The sequence below is a fragment of the Numida meleagris genome, chromosome 6 (genome assembly GCF_002078875.1).
Source record: "Numida meleagris isolate 19003 breed g44 Domestic line chromosome 6, NumMel1.0, whole genome shotgun sequence".
NCBI lineage: Eukaryota > Metazoa > Chordata > Aves > Galliformes > Numididae > Numida > Numida meleagris.
The window spans coordinates 14,994,949-15,012,522 of record NC_034414.1 but is presented as its reverse complement, the minus strand read 5'-3'; positions in this window follow the sequence as shown (position 1 = coordinate 15,012,522).

Sequence of the window (17,574 nt, the reverse complement as noted above, 5' to 3'; positions counted from 1 at the left end):
CTCACAGAGGCAACTCTGACCCTCAGTTCTATGGACTGTCATTTACCACCATCTGAATGCTACATTGTACAGTGCAACCTAAACCATAGTCCAATGGCTTCCCATTAGGGCAACTGCCTTCAACCCATAACATTGCAAACAGCCTCACAGAAAGGCAACTCTTTATATGGCCATGTAGAATGACCTAATTTACAGGTTTCCAAGGCCACTGCCTTAGAGCTCAGATTTTTAGATACGTTACTCAAATTTTATGTAGAATATTACACTGCTAATCTTGAGAACCCAAGAGAGATAACCTCTTGAGAGGTACTCAATCAACAGTTTTTTATGATACGATATGATATGATATTTAAGCCAGCAGGAAAGCAATTAATGTAGTTTTAGAGAATTTTAGAAAGATTTTGAGGTGACAGGAAGTGTCACATTCTGGGTTAATAACCTTTGTGGTGGTAAATAATACAGGTAGACACTAAAGACAAGAGTAAACAACCCATTAAATCCTTTTCCACCTCCTCATTTCACAGGTTTGAATTCTTCTCCTATTATCAGTGGGACAGAAGGACAAAATAAGCTATTGCCAAAGGCTAAGGCAACAGTGTGGTTGGCTTGGTTGCATAGCAGCAGCCATCATAAAGTTCTGCATCACACTGAAACAACGCCCGAAGTCCACTGTCAGGTTTCAACTTTTCAAGCACACCAAACTCGAAATTAAAATGAAGTAGTAAAATAAACATTCTCATTAAAGAAAAACACTGAACTCTTATTTTCACATCAGCTTGCAGGTAAATTATAGAAGAGAACTCAAGCAAAGAAACAGAAGAAAACTAAAGTCTCTCTAGAGAAGAAGCTGTGAATGACAACCTGCTGTTTTGAAAACTGCAGCCTTATCAAGTTGGTACCTTTTACCACATCTAGAGCCACTACAAATGTCTACAGTTACATGCTCTGTAAAGGAAATTGGACTTCAAAAACAACTCCCTATGTGCTACCTCATGTCTCATGCACTTAATGAAATCAACTCAACCTTTTATGAGTAAGGACACATATGTTTCATTACTAATGAATGCTATGTTTCTGTTCAGAGCAAGAAGTTGCCATAAGGATCTGTAGGATTTCATTTCCGTGTTGCTTCAAATGTTTTCTCACACACTGACCAAACGGAAATGAGGATTTCCAGGTACAAAGATACTTACTGCAATAAAGAAGACTGCTTTTAATGTCTCAGTGTGTTTGTTACCTGGACAAAAGTCACCCATGGCTTTTAGCCTAAAGACTAATAGGGCTCTGGAGGCCAAAAATAAACTGATGGTGGAAAGTTTGCCAGAGAAGTCAGTGCAGAACAGAAACAAAGTTAATAATGAAAAAAAATATTCTCAAGTCTAACTTTTCCAGATCCTTGGTGCAACAAGGATGAGAAATTAGACATCTTCCCTCCCAAGAAATCTAATTAAGTTCTACACCTTCATATTCCCTCCTCAGACATGGTTTCAATTGCTTGCTCATACTGCAAGTATGCCAACTTACTCCTAGGCTCTTTTTGGAAACAAACTAACTCCACCCAGGGTAAAATCTGAATTAGAGAGATACCTCCCTCTGGGAGTTTCCCTCACAACGGAGAATGGACGTGCTAATGTCAGGACCAGCCTGCTGCGTTGCATGCAGTCTTTTAGCACTATCCAATCAGGCCTTGAATTATCAGATCTCCTAGTGCCATGCTCAAGATTCACAATTCAACTGTTTGGCTCTGTTCTCATTGATATGTGCTCTTTAGACTGAAAAAGGCCCAAACCAAACAGAGAATTATTATGTCTTTGGGCCACAGAAACCTCATATAGGGCCCAGAGGAAACGAAAATCAAGAGATTCCCAGCAGGAATGTGGCTAGTCTGCTCCAGAGGAAACAAGGCTTGGCAGCCACAGATTGTTTGGATGATGCCTTCAGCTGTGAAATCATAGCACGGTGTGTATGTCCACAAACTAATTTCACTCTCCCCTGTAATTATCACACTGTTGAAATTTGGCATCTCGTATTAGATTCTGACTTTCTGAAGCCAGGAGTTTTGTTTTCCTTTTAGAAAGGAAGTTCTAAAAGGTTGTAGTGGCAAATGAAAGAACAGATACAACAACAAGCCCACATAGGGCTTGTGTTAGAATTATCAGTGGAAAAGGGCTCAAAATCTTTTTATAGAATAATTAAAGATTAAAACTCTCAAGTAATGGAAATCTTTAGATATTTTGGTAGAAAACTGAACTAACTCTGAAAAACAAACCTCTTAAAGTTTTTGGACAAGAAAAACAACCCTCTCCTTATTTGCTCTGTGGGGCTGTTGCCCAAGATGTGGACACAGCAAATGTCTCTTCACAGGACTCTGTAATATTGGCAGCAGTAGAGGTCAGATCTCAGCTGTGGGATGTCTCCAGACTGCCCACAAGTTGTGGCAGCCCTCATTTGGTATCACGTGGCCATGTACGTGAGTAGAATTGACTTCAGCCTTGCTGTGCATGCCTTTAACCTGGCTATGTACCTCACCATTTGTTTGTGCAGGAGAAAGCGTTAGATGGTGTGAGCACTGCTTACTTCCTGCACAGCTGCTCCCCGTCTCTCCAAGGGAAAGTAGCCAAATTGAAACAACCCTTGTTGTGGGCTGTGCCAACAGGATGCAAGTGGCCCACCTCTGGGGTCACAAGTTTTTTTCCGCACGGAATTGATGTATTGTCAATGTTACTGTAAGGGAATATGGCTTGCCACTAGCCATGGGCACAGACATGTTGACCAACAGACCCCAAGAGCTCTGAGTACAACAGCCATGCAGAATAGAGTGCTGTGGTCTCCCAAAAGATTTTTCCCACCCTGTTAACCTTGAGTGATGGGAGCTGTCAGGGGGATCCCCAGGGGTACCAGTGTAAAAAGACTGACTGCTTGGATAGGGTCCCTAAAGGCTTTACCTTACTAATTTGGAGTAAATATGAACAAGTGAGAGTCCAGTTATTGACTTTCTCAAGGCCTGTCTCTCTTGAACAGGTCAAGTCAATGCTTTATGGATATAATTATATTTAGCTGATAAAAAAAAAAGACAGGAAAAGAAGAAAAAAGGAAAAGAATAGGTGAAACCATGTGAAACAACTGTGAAAGTTTTATTTTCTTTCGTGATAACAGATGTGTATTTTCTGTAATATGTTTTATATGTTGTTGGAAATATATACTTCTGAAAACTGAACTGGACATTTGATCTGTGGCACAGAGAAGACATCTGGAAAATGCTGACTGTTCTGTCCAAGTTGTGGCCACATCACCACATAGCTCTGACTAAAACCACTTGATCCTGTGAGGGGTATAGTCTAGATCCTCCCTTGTCAATACAATATCCCAAAGCAGGTCTTTACTATGTCTGAGTGAAGGCTATTACTGATGGTACTCCCATGTTGCTACCCTGGAAGGGGCTGAACTTGGCCAAATAGCTTGAGGAATCCTTCTCTTTCACTCACTCATGCTGCGAGAGACAGACAGCATGAACAATAAAACTATATAAGTAGCAATGGGAAATAAAGGAGGGGGATGCTGGAAGGGAGAAAATACAGACAGTTTTTTTTATCAGATCATCTAGCCAACGGCATCAGATAAACATAATCACACACAAAGAACCACACAGAATCATAAGGTTTGGAAGGGACCTCTGGAGATCATCTAGTCCAACCCCCTGCTAAAGCACGTACCCTACAGAAGGTCACACAGGTTGTCTGGAAGGGTCTTGAATATCTCCTGATAAGGAGACTTCACACTGACATAGATTTTGAACATCACCTAGACTTGTTCTTTGGCATCAGAGTAGGAAGAAGTCAGATAGTCTGATCCAATAACTTTGCATGGGTTGTTATTTCTCTGATTATTAACTACTAAATCAGTAAATTGTTAGCATATCTGAATCTGAACGCAACAAGCTTTACTTGCTCATCCAGTTACTGTTGTGCATGCTTTGACATCAGCTTAAGCAGGGAAGAGGATCTGAACCAGGAACTCCTATAAAAAATTATTCTTTGAAATCAGATTAGCCAGTCAGAAATGCCAAGCGATAAGAGAAGACTTTCCTTTACAGACTTCCTTTAGCAGTTCTAAGCCAAGGGCATCAGGAGGACACAAGCCTTCACATCCACCCAAACAGGTAAAAAACGCTGGTCATCACAAAACATACAGTTGTAGCTTCACTGTGGCAAGTTATGGAATATAATTAGAGATGGATTAAAACCAGACAGTTTCTCTTCTAAAAATAACAGAGCAGTTCTCCTTTCTTTCACTCTATAGAACTTCCATGACACATCTCAGACTCAACATCTTTTTTTCTGTGTGGACCTCCAGGCTAAAGAATCAGAGTGGAAGCACAAGGTAACGTTATGCAACTTTAGAAGCTGCAGGTATTCAGCCTTCTCCCAGTTGAAGAGAGAATTATTCAGCCTGAGAAGTTTCATGCTTTTTCCATCTTTCTCTAAAAAATTGCTCTATGTGTGTCTTCAGACCATCACAATTACAAAAAGATTAGTTACATTTTCAAACTTCTTGTCACATAGCAAAAAACATGATGGCAGTCCTTCCAAAGGGTAGGATACTTTTAGTATAGACATCATGTCAAAATGTCTAGCATCTATAAAACTAGATGAGCTATTTTCCAAAAAGTATTTTACAGAAGGGATTTTACATGCATTCTAGTTTACACTAGTCTAAAACAGCCTCTGTCATTCAAACCAAAATGAAGTCAGGTATTACGTGCAGGACATAAAAGAAAAAACTAGAGATCCAAAAGCATGTAACTGAGTCCCTTGTATCCAGCAACTGGATTTAAAGTTTCCTGTTCCCTCTCTATTAAGTATGGAGAGAGGTGCCACCAGGAAGCCATTTGTCCAACCTAAAAGCTGACTGGAACATGCAGTACAGCTACACCTGAAGTCACTATTTCTGTAGCAAACACCATTGCAACAGCATTCAGAAGTAAATTCTGATGCCCAACTCAGGAAGCTTAGTGCCATTCCTTTGACTCGATCAATTTTAACAAAACAGAAAACCTCATTACACTGCTACAAAAATGGACCTAAGTTCTGTACATCCTGTATTTCCACACACAAGTTGTAGTTAGGGCTCTGATCTGTCATCAGTGTGGTTGGGCATTACCCACAAGTACGATGTTTTTTGTCAATATTTGTTCAAGTCTGGAAATAAGTGGATTACCTACCTTCTGCAAAGGTTTGCGTGTTAGATCTGCTGTTATCAGATCACAGAGGGTGTAACAAAAATGTAATCACATTCATATCAAAGAGCTAAAGCTCCTTTCTCACCCTGGTGGTTTACCACAGACCTATCATAGAAACATCATCTCAGAGACAGGGATGCGGTGAAAAGACATAAAATAGATGACAACAGGAAAAAAGTTCTACCTCTTTTACTTTTCTAGATGTAATACATAACATGATAGTCAAAGGACATCCCATTGAATTCAGTTCTAAAGTAAAAAATGACTTTTTGAGTAAACACCAATTCACTTTAAAAAATAAAGAAAAGCCCTCCAAAGGGAAAGAAAAGAAAAAAAAATCAGGACTTTTTTTTTCCATTCTCATTTTCATAAACATCTGAAAGGACTGGTAGAATAATGTAATGAAGATGTTTATTTGACATCCCTTATGGGTCTTTCTTACATATCCAGTTGACAGGTGATTTTCCAACACATTTTCTACTTTCTGTACAAATTTTCTTACAGCAGTATTTCCTACTTTAAAATGAACCAAACTGCAAGGGAAAAGTGTTACAGAGGTGAACAGAGGATAACAAATTTTTCTTTAATGTCCCGAAAACAACCTATAGCACATACCTTAACCAGCTGTCATGAAAACCAAGATCTTGTTGAGGCCACTACAGCAGCATCTTCCAGTCAATGGGAGAGCACAGGCTTCTGTGAGGTTCCTGGTTCAGTGTTTGTTTTCAGACAAATGGTGGAGTTTCCTGGCTTCAAAGGAAGCAAGTATTAGTATCCTAGAGCAAAAACTGTATATTCCACTACTGAGGGCAAATATTTACTTGGACTTGATTATGAACACCTATTCTTTCAAACCTATAGATTCCAAGATTGTCTGAGCCTACATGCTACCTCAAGCAATACCTGCTCCAATTCCAAGTCAAGGAATTTGGTGGAGTGACAAGGACAATGAAATGTTGCACTTGAAAAGAGCAACAGGTGAAAACATGCAAGTTCCAAGTGGGTGAAGAAGTCCATTTTTAATGGACTTTAATACATAGCACTACAGTTAGAGCTACGTGTAGTGAGCATTTGGAGAAGCACTTGTATGTGATTGTCCAACATTATTACAGTATTGAATATTAAAAAAAAAAATTAAAAATATGTGCTCCAAAATGATTAGGTAAAATGGGTACAGGAATGGGAAATTTTTGCAAGTCTAGAAAGGAAGAACCACAATTATAACTATAATCTTTGTTCCTGCACATTATTTTTATATATTCACTTAGTTTTTTCTGCTTAATGTTAATATAAAAAGTTTCTTTCATAATTTCACAATTTATTTCTATTAACTTTTTCTTCAAGTTAATTTATTTCAAATTAAGCTGTATTTCTATTTCTGCTTCATGTACCCATTTTCTTTTCTCTGTCCATATTTCTTTATTTTAAAATGCATGAATTTCTGCTTTCTAGTTTATTTTAAGCCAAGCAACTTTCTCTTGATGTTTTCTCAACTAATGACAATCGCTTCTCATTTTTCTGTATAAGTACCATTTTCTTTTAACAATCTTCTGGCTTGCTTTCTTCTGATATACATATACCTACAACAAGCCTTTTATTATGCTGTTTATGGATTTCATATATGTGTACTCTGTTTTTACACCTTTCTTATGCTCTTTTTTAAAGAAAAGTACTTCTCCCTTTACATTTCCATAACATTTTTATTAGCCAGATAAGAGAGTATAAGCTCTATTTGCTAACGCATTAGTATACAAAAAGGAAGAGTAAATTAGTTTGCTTTTGTTTTATTAGCTATTAAAATGGTTTATGTGTTTTCTAGAGAACAGAAAGTAGTGCAAGATGTTAGGCCTATGTACGCTAGCAAATACAATTCTATTGGGATATAAAGTATGCAGAGCCATAGTAACCTATTTTGACACCTTTATTCTACTACGTTCAGGGCACATACCACATCCCATCATAATTACCTATGAAGCGTCCGTGATACCATGGCGTAATATTTCTTCTAGTTTGGCTATAATTCTAACATGTAAGTGACCAAATAATCAGCTTATTCCCAAAAATCAGGTGCAGTACCTATAGCTAGTAGGCAGTATAACTTCTATCTTTTCTGAGATCCAGAAAATTATACTGGCTGTGTTAAAATCCTCTGGCCTAATGCCAGTACCTCAGCAAAAACAACTGTTCAGTGGAAGGCTGGCATGCTTCAAGACGTGTTTCTGCTTTTTCCTTTCCTGCTACTGGTCCTGCTCCTCTGCACAGTGAACACATAAATACAGCACAGCCAGGCATCTTTGAAACAGTAAAACTGTTTTACAGAATAGCTTTGGGTTTTAATCTGAATTCTTTGGGCAGCTGATGGCTAGGAGACACAAATATTGAGACATAGACTTCAGATATAGTTAAACTATGCATGTTACATCTCTTAAGTTTTATGCATCTTTTCATTCTATGGAGTCCTATTTGGGGAAGTGTAATTAGTGTAAATTTCCAAAGGGAGGAAATACATGGAGACGCTCTGCTTTGTTGCAGAGACCTCCCAGAGATCTACAACTCATCTACAAATACACAGGACTAAGGAGGATAAAGGCCTGGGCTGATATAGAGCAGGGACTGTTCTCTTAAACCTCAAACTGTTATAACTTTATTTCTGGAAGCCACTGAGAGAACAAGAATCCCATATGGTTAATTGGTGACCTCTGACAGTATCTCTGTGTACAACTGGAGGTGAATTATTTCTTTATAAAACATTAACATTGTCCGTGTTTACCATCACATGGTATTATGACAACTGACTGGTCACTAGTGAACAAAGTCATTGTGTTTGAAAGAGCTGAGAGCAGGAGTGGACCCAAAGTTAGCTGCGCTAAAACTGTCAAGACACGAAGCCCAGAAATGTTTCGGATGAGATTGTTCTCTGCTCCAAATCTCATCTTCACTCCTGCATAGAACACTAGTTGGGAACTAGTGATGCATGTGGCACTGTCAAATCTGCTTTCATGAGCGTTATTGAAAAAAAACAACAAACACAAAAAACCAGTCACTATCATGATCACCTCGGATGCTGCCATCGTTGATGTGGCTGTTGAAGTAGCAATAAATTGTGACCACCAACTGACAGCCTCTTTCATCATCACCATAGTACAGCAAATACATGGTGAATTGAGGTTTATGAGGTTGTATCGCCTCATTCACTGAATAACTGTTTCTACAAAAGAGTCTTGTCTAGCTCGGGCCTGTCACTACAAAGAGAGAAAAAAAAGGAGAAACATTAGCTATAGGTGACTGACTGAACACATATAACTGGAGGGTAAAGAGGTTTAAAAAGCAACTCATTTCCCTCATTGACCCAGCCCCAGCCTTAACAGTCACATCTTAGAGGTAAATGGCTAGTGGGAGCAGATGTTTTTCCTGCAGGGTATTCTCATTTTGCACGCAGTTTCATGAGTTTCTCCTTTTATGGGGGTCTTGTGCAATGCTGCAAGCCTGGCGGAACAGGCTGCGGCAGGGTATTTTGGCATTTCAGCCTTGCACTTGCTCCTTCCAGTCAAAGACACGTCTCTAAGAGAACAGGTGTATAGTGGCTGAGCAGATTAGCTGATTTCACACACATGTCCATTTTCATTGGTCCTGGATAAACATCTGCGGTAATTCTTTGCTAATATTTACTCAAAGAATTCTCTGTTCCAGGGAACAGCTGCACTATATATCCTGCTTTAATGCGTTCTGGCATTTGCATGTATTTCTAAGACCGCTATCTAGTTTCCTGTAGACTATTAGCTGCCTGCCACCCACAGACTACTTTGATGTCTGTTGTTTTGTTCCTTGGTTGCAAGACCTTTGTGGAAGACAGGAATCTTTTGCTTTTACATGTCTTGCAGAATAGAGTTTTGTCTTGAGACTGATACTTATATGTAGGAAGGACAGCTTCATCTGCTCTGTACACATTCAGCTCTTTGTACCTCCTTCCACAAGACTGGCAGTCACTCAGCTCCTTCCCCTCCTGTATTTCTCCATTCACTATTCCTGTAGTGGGCCATCTTTCCTGAATTCCCAACACTTCACTTCTATTAGACACATAATCTGAGCCACACGTTATAAAATAACAAACCTTTGGTTGCCATAAATGTGGAACAAGCAGAGTCCAGTCTGTGACTACAGGCAAGAGAAATGAGCATGATCCAGACCCATACCTTCTCAGGCTTTTGGAGGATGTAAATCATGACTCCAATGCTAATTTTTCTGGGCTAAATTTAAATTGTCACAGTAAAGGGCAGAGAACCCTAATTTAGTATCTCTTCTAAAGACTAGTTGTAGGGGCTGTGTACACCTCTGATACAGTACTTCATGGACCAGACTCATAACTTAAGTAAATTCGTAGAGCTAGATTTACGTTAGTAGAAGTGAGGCAGTTGACAGTATTCAAGAATTTGTCTCCATTTACTTTTTGTAACAATAAAGAATTTTTATATGCAAGTCCTTCCAGATAATGGCTTTCTAAAATATTTGATGTAAATCTTTATTACAGAAACTCTTGACAAATTTTGGAGTTTTAAGGACAATTTATACCAGAAGAGCATTACCAGATTGCAAGATTGTCACATACTTAAAGATACTGGCTCAAATCTACTTTTCATGGATGGACTACAAGAAATACTCCGCTACAATCCTGGCTTAGCCTTAAATATTTAGAAATGTGAGACCAAGATGTAGCAAAACTTTTGCTCTGAAATCTTACTTCGATGTCCAACATAATTGCCAGTTTAGGGAGGTCACATATTAGAAATACATGTCTTTTATAGCTACGAGTTCACATCCACTGAATCTGGGCTAAGGAAAGAATTCCTATTCATCCTAAAGCGCTGTAATTCTTTGAATGGTTTAAAAATTGTCTGTACGCTGATATAATAATCATTCCTCTCTACAGCGTAGGCTAAACAGAATAGAATGAATCATTGAATGGTTTGGATTGGAAGGGATCTTTAAGACTGTCTAGTTCCAACCCCCTGCTATAGGCAGGGACACCTCCCACTAGAGTAGGCTGCTCAAAGCCCCATCCAGCCTGGCCTCGAATGGCTCCAGGGAGGGGACATCCACAGGCTCTCTGGGCAACCTGTTCCAGTGTCTCACCACCTTCACAGTAAAAAATTTCTTCCTAATATCTATTCTAAATAAATAAATCTAGTTCTTTTTGCTTGCGAAACAAATTCAGGTTTGTTATAAATGGGCAAAAATCCACTGAACTGGCCAATAATTACTTGGCCAAATCTAACATGCAAATTAAACTGAACTTTACTTCAGTTTGAAGTAAAGTTCAGTTGAACAATTGAAGTATGACTTGCTTTGTGGTGTTTCTTTTACTGCCTCCTATCAAGGAGGCTTTTTCAGTTTTACCAAAGGACTTGTCTAATTTATAATATCTTTACCTTATTTCTAAAGGTTATATGGTTACACAAATAAAAACCAAATTAAATATTGTATGCAAGTTTTTCTCAAAGTCATTTTCTGTAAAAAAATCAGCATAGGCTGTAGGTGTCAGAGAAGGCAGCATTTCAAAGGTTAATTTATAAAGCAGCCTCGTCTCACTAGCTGCAGAACTAGAGAAGTGGTCAGATACCTCTGGAAGACTGGTTACCTTGATATTAGATGAGATTACCAAATGTCAATTTCACAATGGAGCCACAGGGCCTGATCAGGCAGAAAAAGCCAGTGTAAGCTGGTCCAGGGCAATGCCTTCCCTGATACAGCCACTTAACCGGCAATCAAACAGAAAATGAAAACAGGAACTATAAGATTCCTGCAGAAAAAAGCTTCCATCACACCCATTCATATCATAGAACCGCAGAATGTCTTAGGTGGAAGGCACCACGCCTGGACACAGTACTCCAGATGGGGCCTCACAAGGGCAGAGAAGAGGGGAACAATCACCTCCCTCTCCTTGCAAGCCACCCCTCTCCTGATGCAGCCCAGGATACAGCTGGCTTTATGGGCTGCAAGTGCACACTCCTGGCTCATGTCCATCTTTTCATCCACCAGGACCCCCAAGTCCTTCTACTCAGGGCTGCTCTCAAGGAGTTCTTCTCCCACTCCGTATCCAATCCAGGATTGCTCCTACCCAAGTGCCAACACCTTGCACTTGGCCTTGTTGAACCTCCTTTGGTTCACATGGTCCTTTCTTTTCAACCTGTCCTTGTCCCTCTGGACGGCATCCCTTCCTTCTATTGTATCAACTGCACCACTCAGCTTGGTGTCACGAGTAAACTTGCTGAGGGTACACTCAATCCCACTGTCTAGCTCATGTGGGACCATGTCAAAGGCCTTGCACAAGTCCAGGTATATGACATCAGCTGCCCTTCCTCAGGGAAGTGCTGGGAGAGTGGCTTAGCAACCACACTGGCCAGTTCCTTCAGGACCCTGGGATGCATGTTGTCCAGCCCCCATAGACTTGTACCCATCCAGTCTCATGAGCCAATCTTGGACTTGCTCTGCTCTTACAGTGGGAGGGATTTTGCTCCCCCAACCTCCACCTAGAAGTTCAGGGACATGAGAGGCGTGGGAAGTGTAACTGCCAGTGAAAACTGAGGCAAAGAACTTGTTGAGTACTTCAGCCTTCTCCATGTCTGTTGAAGCCAGTTCTCCTTTCTCATTCTCTATCAGAGGGGATACACTCTCCTTTGTCTCTCCCTTCTGACCAATGTATCTAAAGAACTCCTTCTTGATATTTTTCACATTCCTTGCCAAGTTCAGTTTCATCTATGCCTTAGCTTTCCTGATCCCATCCATGCATGTCTGGATGGCATCTCTGTATTCTTCCCAGGCAGCATGTGAATCATGGTTCCCTGCCTTCTCCTCTTGCCCTTCTTGAAGATACGAGTGACATTTGCTTTCATCCAGTCTTCAGACACTTCGCCAAGTCACCACAATTGATCAGAGATTATCAACAGCGGCCTTGCAATGACATCTACTACTTCCTTCAACAGTTGTGGGTGCATTCCATCAAGGCCCATGGACTTGTGAATGTTCAGTTTGCTTAAGTACTTGATCCTCTTCCAATAAATATACATCTTCCTTGCTCCATCAAGGCCTCTGGAACCTGGGATTCCTGAATGGCAGTCTTTCTAGCGATGGTTGAGGCAAAAAAAAGGATTCAGTACCTCAGCCTTTTGCACGTCCTGTGTAATCAAGTCATTCAGAAATCGACCCACATTTTCCATAGTCTTCCTTTTGACAACAATGTACTTACAGAAGCCTTTCTTGTTTTCTTTTATTTGCCTAGACAGATTCAATTCCATATGGGCTTTGTTTTTCCTAACTTAATCCTGAAAGCTTGAACAGTATCTCTTGCTCAGTGCACTTCATAATCTCGATCTTAGCCTGACTTTGTATTTTGGTTCAAAATAGAGATTTCCTGAGGGAAAGGTGTTGATCTGCAAGTGAATATAATTATGGAAAGAACATGGGGCATGTGCAGTAGCAAGCCAGATTTCCAAGGGCTCTGTTTATTTCTTGCCATCGCTGTACCACTTCATAGTGATCACCTAGAACATGTATCTCCTTTCAGGTGTGTTGCTCCCTGTACAGTCAGTAAGGAAAGAAGCTCATACTGATGATATTCAAGGTCATTTCCAACTACCTGTGACGGAGACAATATCATTTGTCTCTTGTGTTGCATAGAAGAAACTAAATCCATATTGGTATGCTCAGCATGTACACTGACTGACTCTCATATTCAGCTCAGTGTATTTAATTTCCTTAGAGGTCCACAGCACACAACTAGGAATAAAAGATTCTTCTATTTGCATCATATTTCCCAGGAAACCCTTTCAGATAAAACTATTTTTTTTCCCCACAATCATTACAGAAACAAATGGATTTAACCATGTAGTACTTGATGCCAGTGAAATTACAGCTGAATAAGAATTCCAGATTTAGGATCTCCATGGTTATGGTTTACCTGGTTACTATGAAGAGAAAGCCTGGTATTTATTTTGGGTAAAATGAAGTGGTAAATTTGTACTTTGTTCTACCACAACCTGACAAATTTCCTTTCAGCTACTTGTCTACACAGCACAGTTCTATAAATTATTTATTTATTAAAATAACATAGAAAATTTATAACTCACAAATAATATATTAGTAATAAGGCATTACTAATAATACAATTAAATGTATCTGCAAATGTACATGTCTATATACAAATCTGTAACACTTACCTTAGAATTATAGAGATAATTGACCTTTTTGATATCAAACCATTTTAGTTCTTTATAGAAAAGTTCTGCTCACAGTTCCATTCAGTGTTTCATTCATGATTTGGATAATGATATTTCTTGATGATACAAGGTGGTCAACGGGTACACTGGAAAAATAGAACTGGCATCAAAATTATCCAGATAAACTGTAAAAGGTACCTAAAATAAAGACCAGAACATAGAAATTACTTGAGCAGTAGATTTGGAGTTGGTAAAAGGAACTGCAATTGCAGAGGGAATTAGGTACCACAAACCAGCCAGGAAAGTGGCATACAGTTTGCTATAATTTCCAGTTGGCATGTTAGTAAAATAACATCATACCAAGTTCCATTCAGTTATTTCCTGTTTACCACTGAATAAATTTGAGACTCTTATGCTTTCAAAGCACTACTGCACAATCTTACGTATGCAAGCTTCCAGGAATGTATACTGCAGCTTCGTCATCCTTATTAGAAAAACTACTGAATTAAACTTCAATCTGTAACTATCAGTGGTTCTTACTACGATTACATTTCCTGCTGACAACAATAGAGTGTCAGAAATCACCATCAGCCTTATGGTTATCCTCAAATAATGCAGTCAAGGATATACCCAAAGTGTTGGGGACATGTGAAACAATTGCCAGTAAGCTGGACAACTGCATAACTCTCTACATGCATTATGAACTGTGAGAATAAACCTCGGTATTTGTAGTTAGGGTAGAGACACATGAAAGAAGAAACCTGTTCATAATATCTTCAGATCAGTTTGGCTCTCTTGACTGCATTTTCAGAAGGTGCTTTCTTAGTTCAATTTAACCAATGTTTCTGTACCCTTAAGAAACAGTGTGCAATATGCAAATCTCTTTTGGGATTGTGGCAAGAGCTTAAGATGCAACATTACTACTCTAGCAGACACCTCCTTCCACTTTTCTTCCCTTCTCTCCCAAACTTCCCACAAGTGGCCACAGGAAAATTCTCAGGATGCCTGCCAGAGCATGTGCTGAGGCAGCATTTCCATTAAGTGTAGTCTTATTCTTTGTAGATTTGGGGACAAAAACAAAAAGCAGTGCTGAGAAGATCTTATCTGGAGCTGTTTCTCCAAAGCAGAGTATCAGACTTCCAGCATTTCATTAAAACACTACAGTTTTAACACTATAGTATCCGAATCTGAGATTTAGAACACTTTTTTTCAGGGAATGTCAAATGGAAGAGTGATTGAATTGTACACCCAGAGTACTAGCACTTAAAATCTTCATCAGTGCCAGAAGTTCTGGCTTCCACCCATTCTTAGCACTTAACCTGCTATTCTGGGTTATCGAATACTGAATTTTGTTATGCGCTGCCCCAGACAGGGGCTAGGGCTTGATGTATATTCAAGTTTTTAATGGGATTTTTCCTGCTAATCTTACACATTGGAACTGTAAAGTGTAATTTCTCTTTACACAAGAGAAGGGTCCCTAGACCCGTTTATTTACCTCTTCATCTGCAGTTCTGGCTCTGACCACATTTCTCTGGTGTCTCTACCCTATCCCTTTATTTACCAGTTCAAATCTCCATCCCTTCAATGCCTCCAAATTCTAAGCTTCTGAACAATGCTCCAAATTCTGTTTTTATTTAACGCACAACACCTCCATCCCCTCCCTGCACTTTTGCAGGTAAGAGATTAAAAAGGCTTATATTACAAACCCATGGAATTTTCCCCTTGTTCCTCTCATGGGAAAGTAGACTGTCAAAATTTATTTTCAAGGTGGATCATCTCCCAGGACCACTAGGTTTAATTGGTTGCATAACAAAGACATAATCATTATTTTCTGTGGACTTGAGGGCAAGCTGAGCAAAGGGTTTTCTTATTGCTTTCAGAACAACATAGTAAGCTTTGAGAATATCTGCAAAGGAATTATTCAATAAACAAAGCTTAACTGAATATCAGAAGATGTATAGGCCAAATACACTGAAATCTGTTTCCACTACCTGACAATCTAGGCAATTACAATGTTGTACTACAGAAAATACACAGAATTTTCATTATATGTTAGTATTTACAAGTTCAGCTTGGAACAACTAGGTAATAATGAGGGAAACTGATCACAGAAAGAAAACACCTTGAATTTCCTCAGCTAGTTTAATCGGTGCAAATACAAGGAATTCATGCGAGCCCTGATGAACTCCTTCACATTAGGATCTAGCTTCATGGAACTTCAGGCCATAAAATGCATAAATAGCACAGTAATTAGCCACTGAACTAAGTGTTTTACAAATTGTAAAATAAAACACAAAATCACCTAAGCCTTTTGATGAGCAGTGGTTACAGTAAAGTTGAATACATCATAAAGCCTAAAAAAACATGCTGAAGTAACCACTGTACAGCTCCAATGTGGCCAAAAAGCCTCTGGTTACATGCAACTCAGTTTATTCCATATGCAGCGAATGGCTTCTCTTACTGTTTCCACTGACAGGCAGTATTTTGTCTTGATCTGGTCTACCTTCACTTGGACAAAATAAAAGAGAACTGACATCCTGGAAGCACAGAAACAAAATAGTCATACGTACTTTAGCCAAATCTTGACATCAGTCTTTTGGCAAACTGCCTTAATACCACTCAGCTGTGCAACTCTTCAATGGCTGATGCATGTATGCTTCCTCACCTCAACTCTTCTGTTGGAAAAATAAGACTGTGTTTCAGCAATGTTGCATATATAACAGCCAGAACCTCTTATCAACAGATGGAGACAGTTGTCTGTAACTGGGAATCTTCGAGTCAAGAAGGGACAGTGGCTTAAAAGATGTGCCCTAAATCAAATGTAAATTGGTAATGTGAAAAAAAAAAAGGATAAAAAAACATATAAGGGTGTAGTCCAAGTTACAGATGCAGTCTGGTTCAACAAAAATTATCACAATGATCTATGATGGCTTTACATCTTTGAGCCTTGAAATGCATTAGGAGATGTTTTGAATATCATGGGAAGGGCGTGGCTCAAGCTTACTTCTGCACAGCTCTACTGAGTTCTGCTGAAGTATTTTGAATGCACACAGGCACAGAAGACTTGAGTTTCCTGGAGTCTTGAATTCAATCCAAAAACTGTAAGAGAAGAAAGCGCTCTCCACCTGTTTGCATGAATGATTCAGAGAAAACAAATGAGCATACAAAGGAGTTCCAAAACTGCAGGATCCACACCATAAAAGCAAACTTACTTTTCCTGTTTCTCTTCTTGTTGGCCAGAAAGAGAACACAGAGATGGACAGCTTTCTGGATTGCAATTGTTTCAGAAAGCTTAAGAGCTCACTGTCTACTGTGAAACATTTTCTATTTCTTTCTGGGGATTATAGTAGACATATTTTTTCCTACTTGTAGAGACAGAAAAAATGACTCCTCATTTTCTCTACCAAAAATGTTATTGCATTGATAAAGTTAATAATGGAAGACAACCCTTTGTGTCAATATTAATCTGAGATAAACTTTTTAATAAAGTCTAATCCACTTGCAATTTGAAAAAAAGTCAGCCTCTTACCAAAGTGTGCTTTGTAGTCATTGTCATGAACTTCTAATAAATTCCACTTTAGACAAGCTTTCTTCAGCTCTCTGATGTTCACTGAAAAGAAATTGTACGGTATTATCAGTTAGTATCTGCATTTGATGCATTATTGCATGTTTTATTTGCTCTAATACAGCATTTTGTATTTGTAGTGTGCAGAAATTTTCAGAAGCATAGTAGCAACCTTTCCATTTTAGTAAGATGGGCAAGTAAAATAGTGTTGAGCTTAATTTGAATCGACAGTTAAAAACTCGCTTACACAAAATTACTTTAAATTACTCAACAGCAGAGCTTAGTTCTTTAAGCAATATCTGCTACTATTTCAGTCATGAAATTGAAGCATATGCAAATGATATATTTCAGTGAAGATGTTAAATACATTCTAGTGCAAATTATCCTTGTTCTATCACATACCATATTGTAAAAAGATGGAAAAAAAGCACTGAAGGCACATGAACAACTGATAGAAAGACATTTCCCTAAAGCTAACTGTGGGACAATATAAATAAGACATAAATATGCTTTGTCGTAGTGTACAAAAAGGAATCATAGCTCTTCTGTTCTGTACC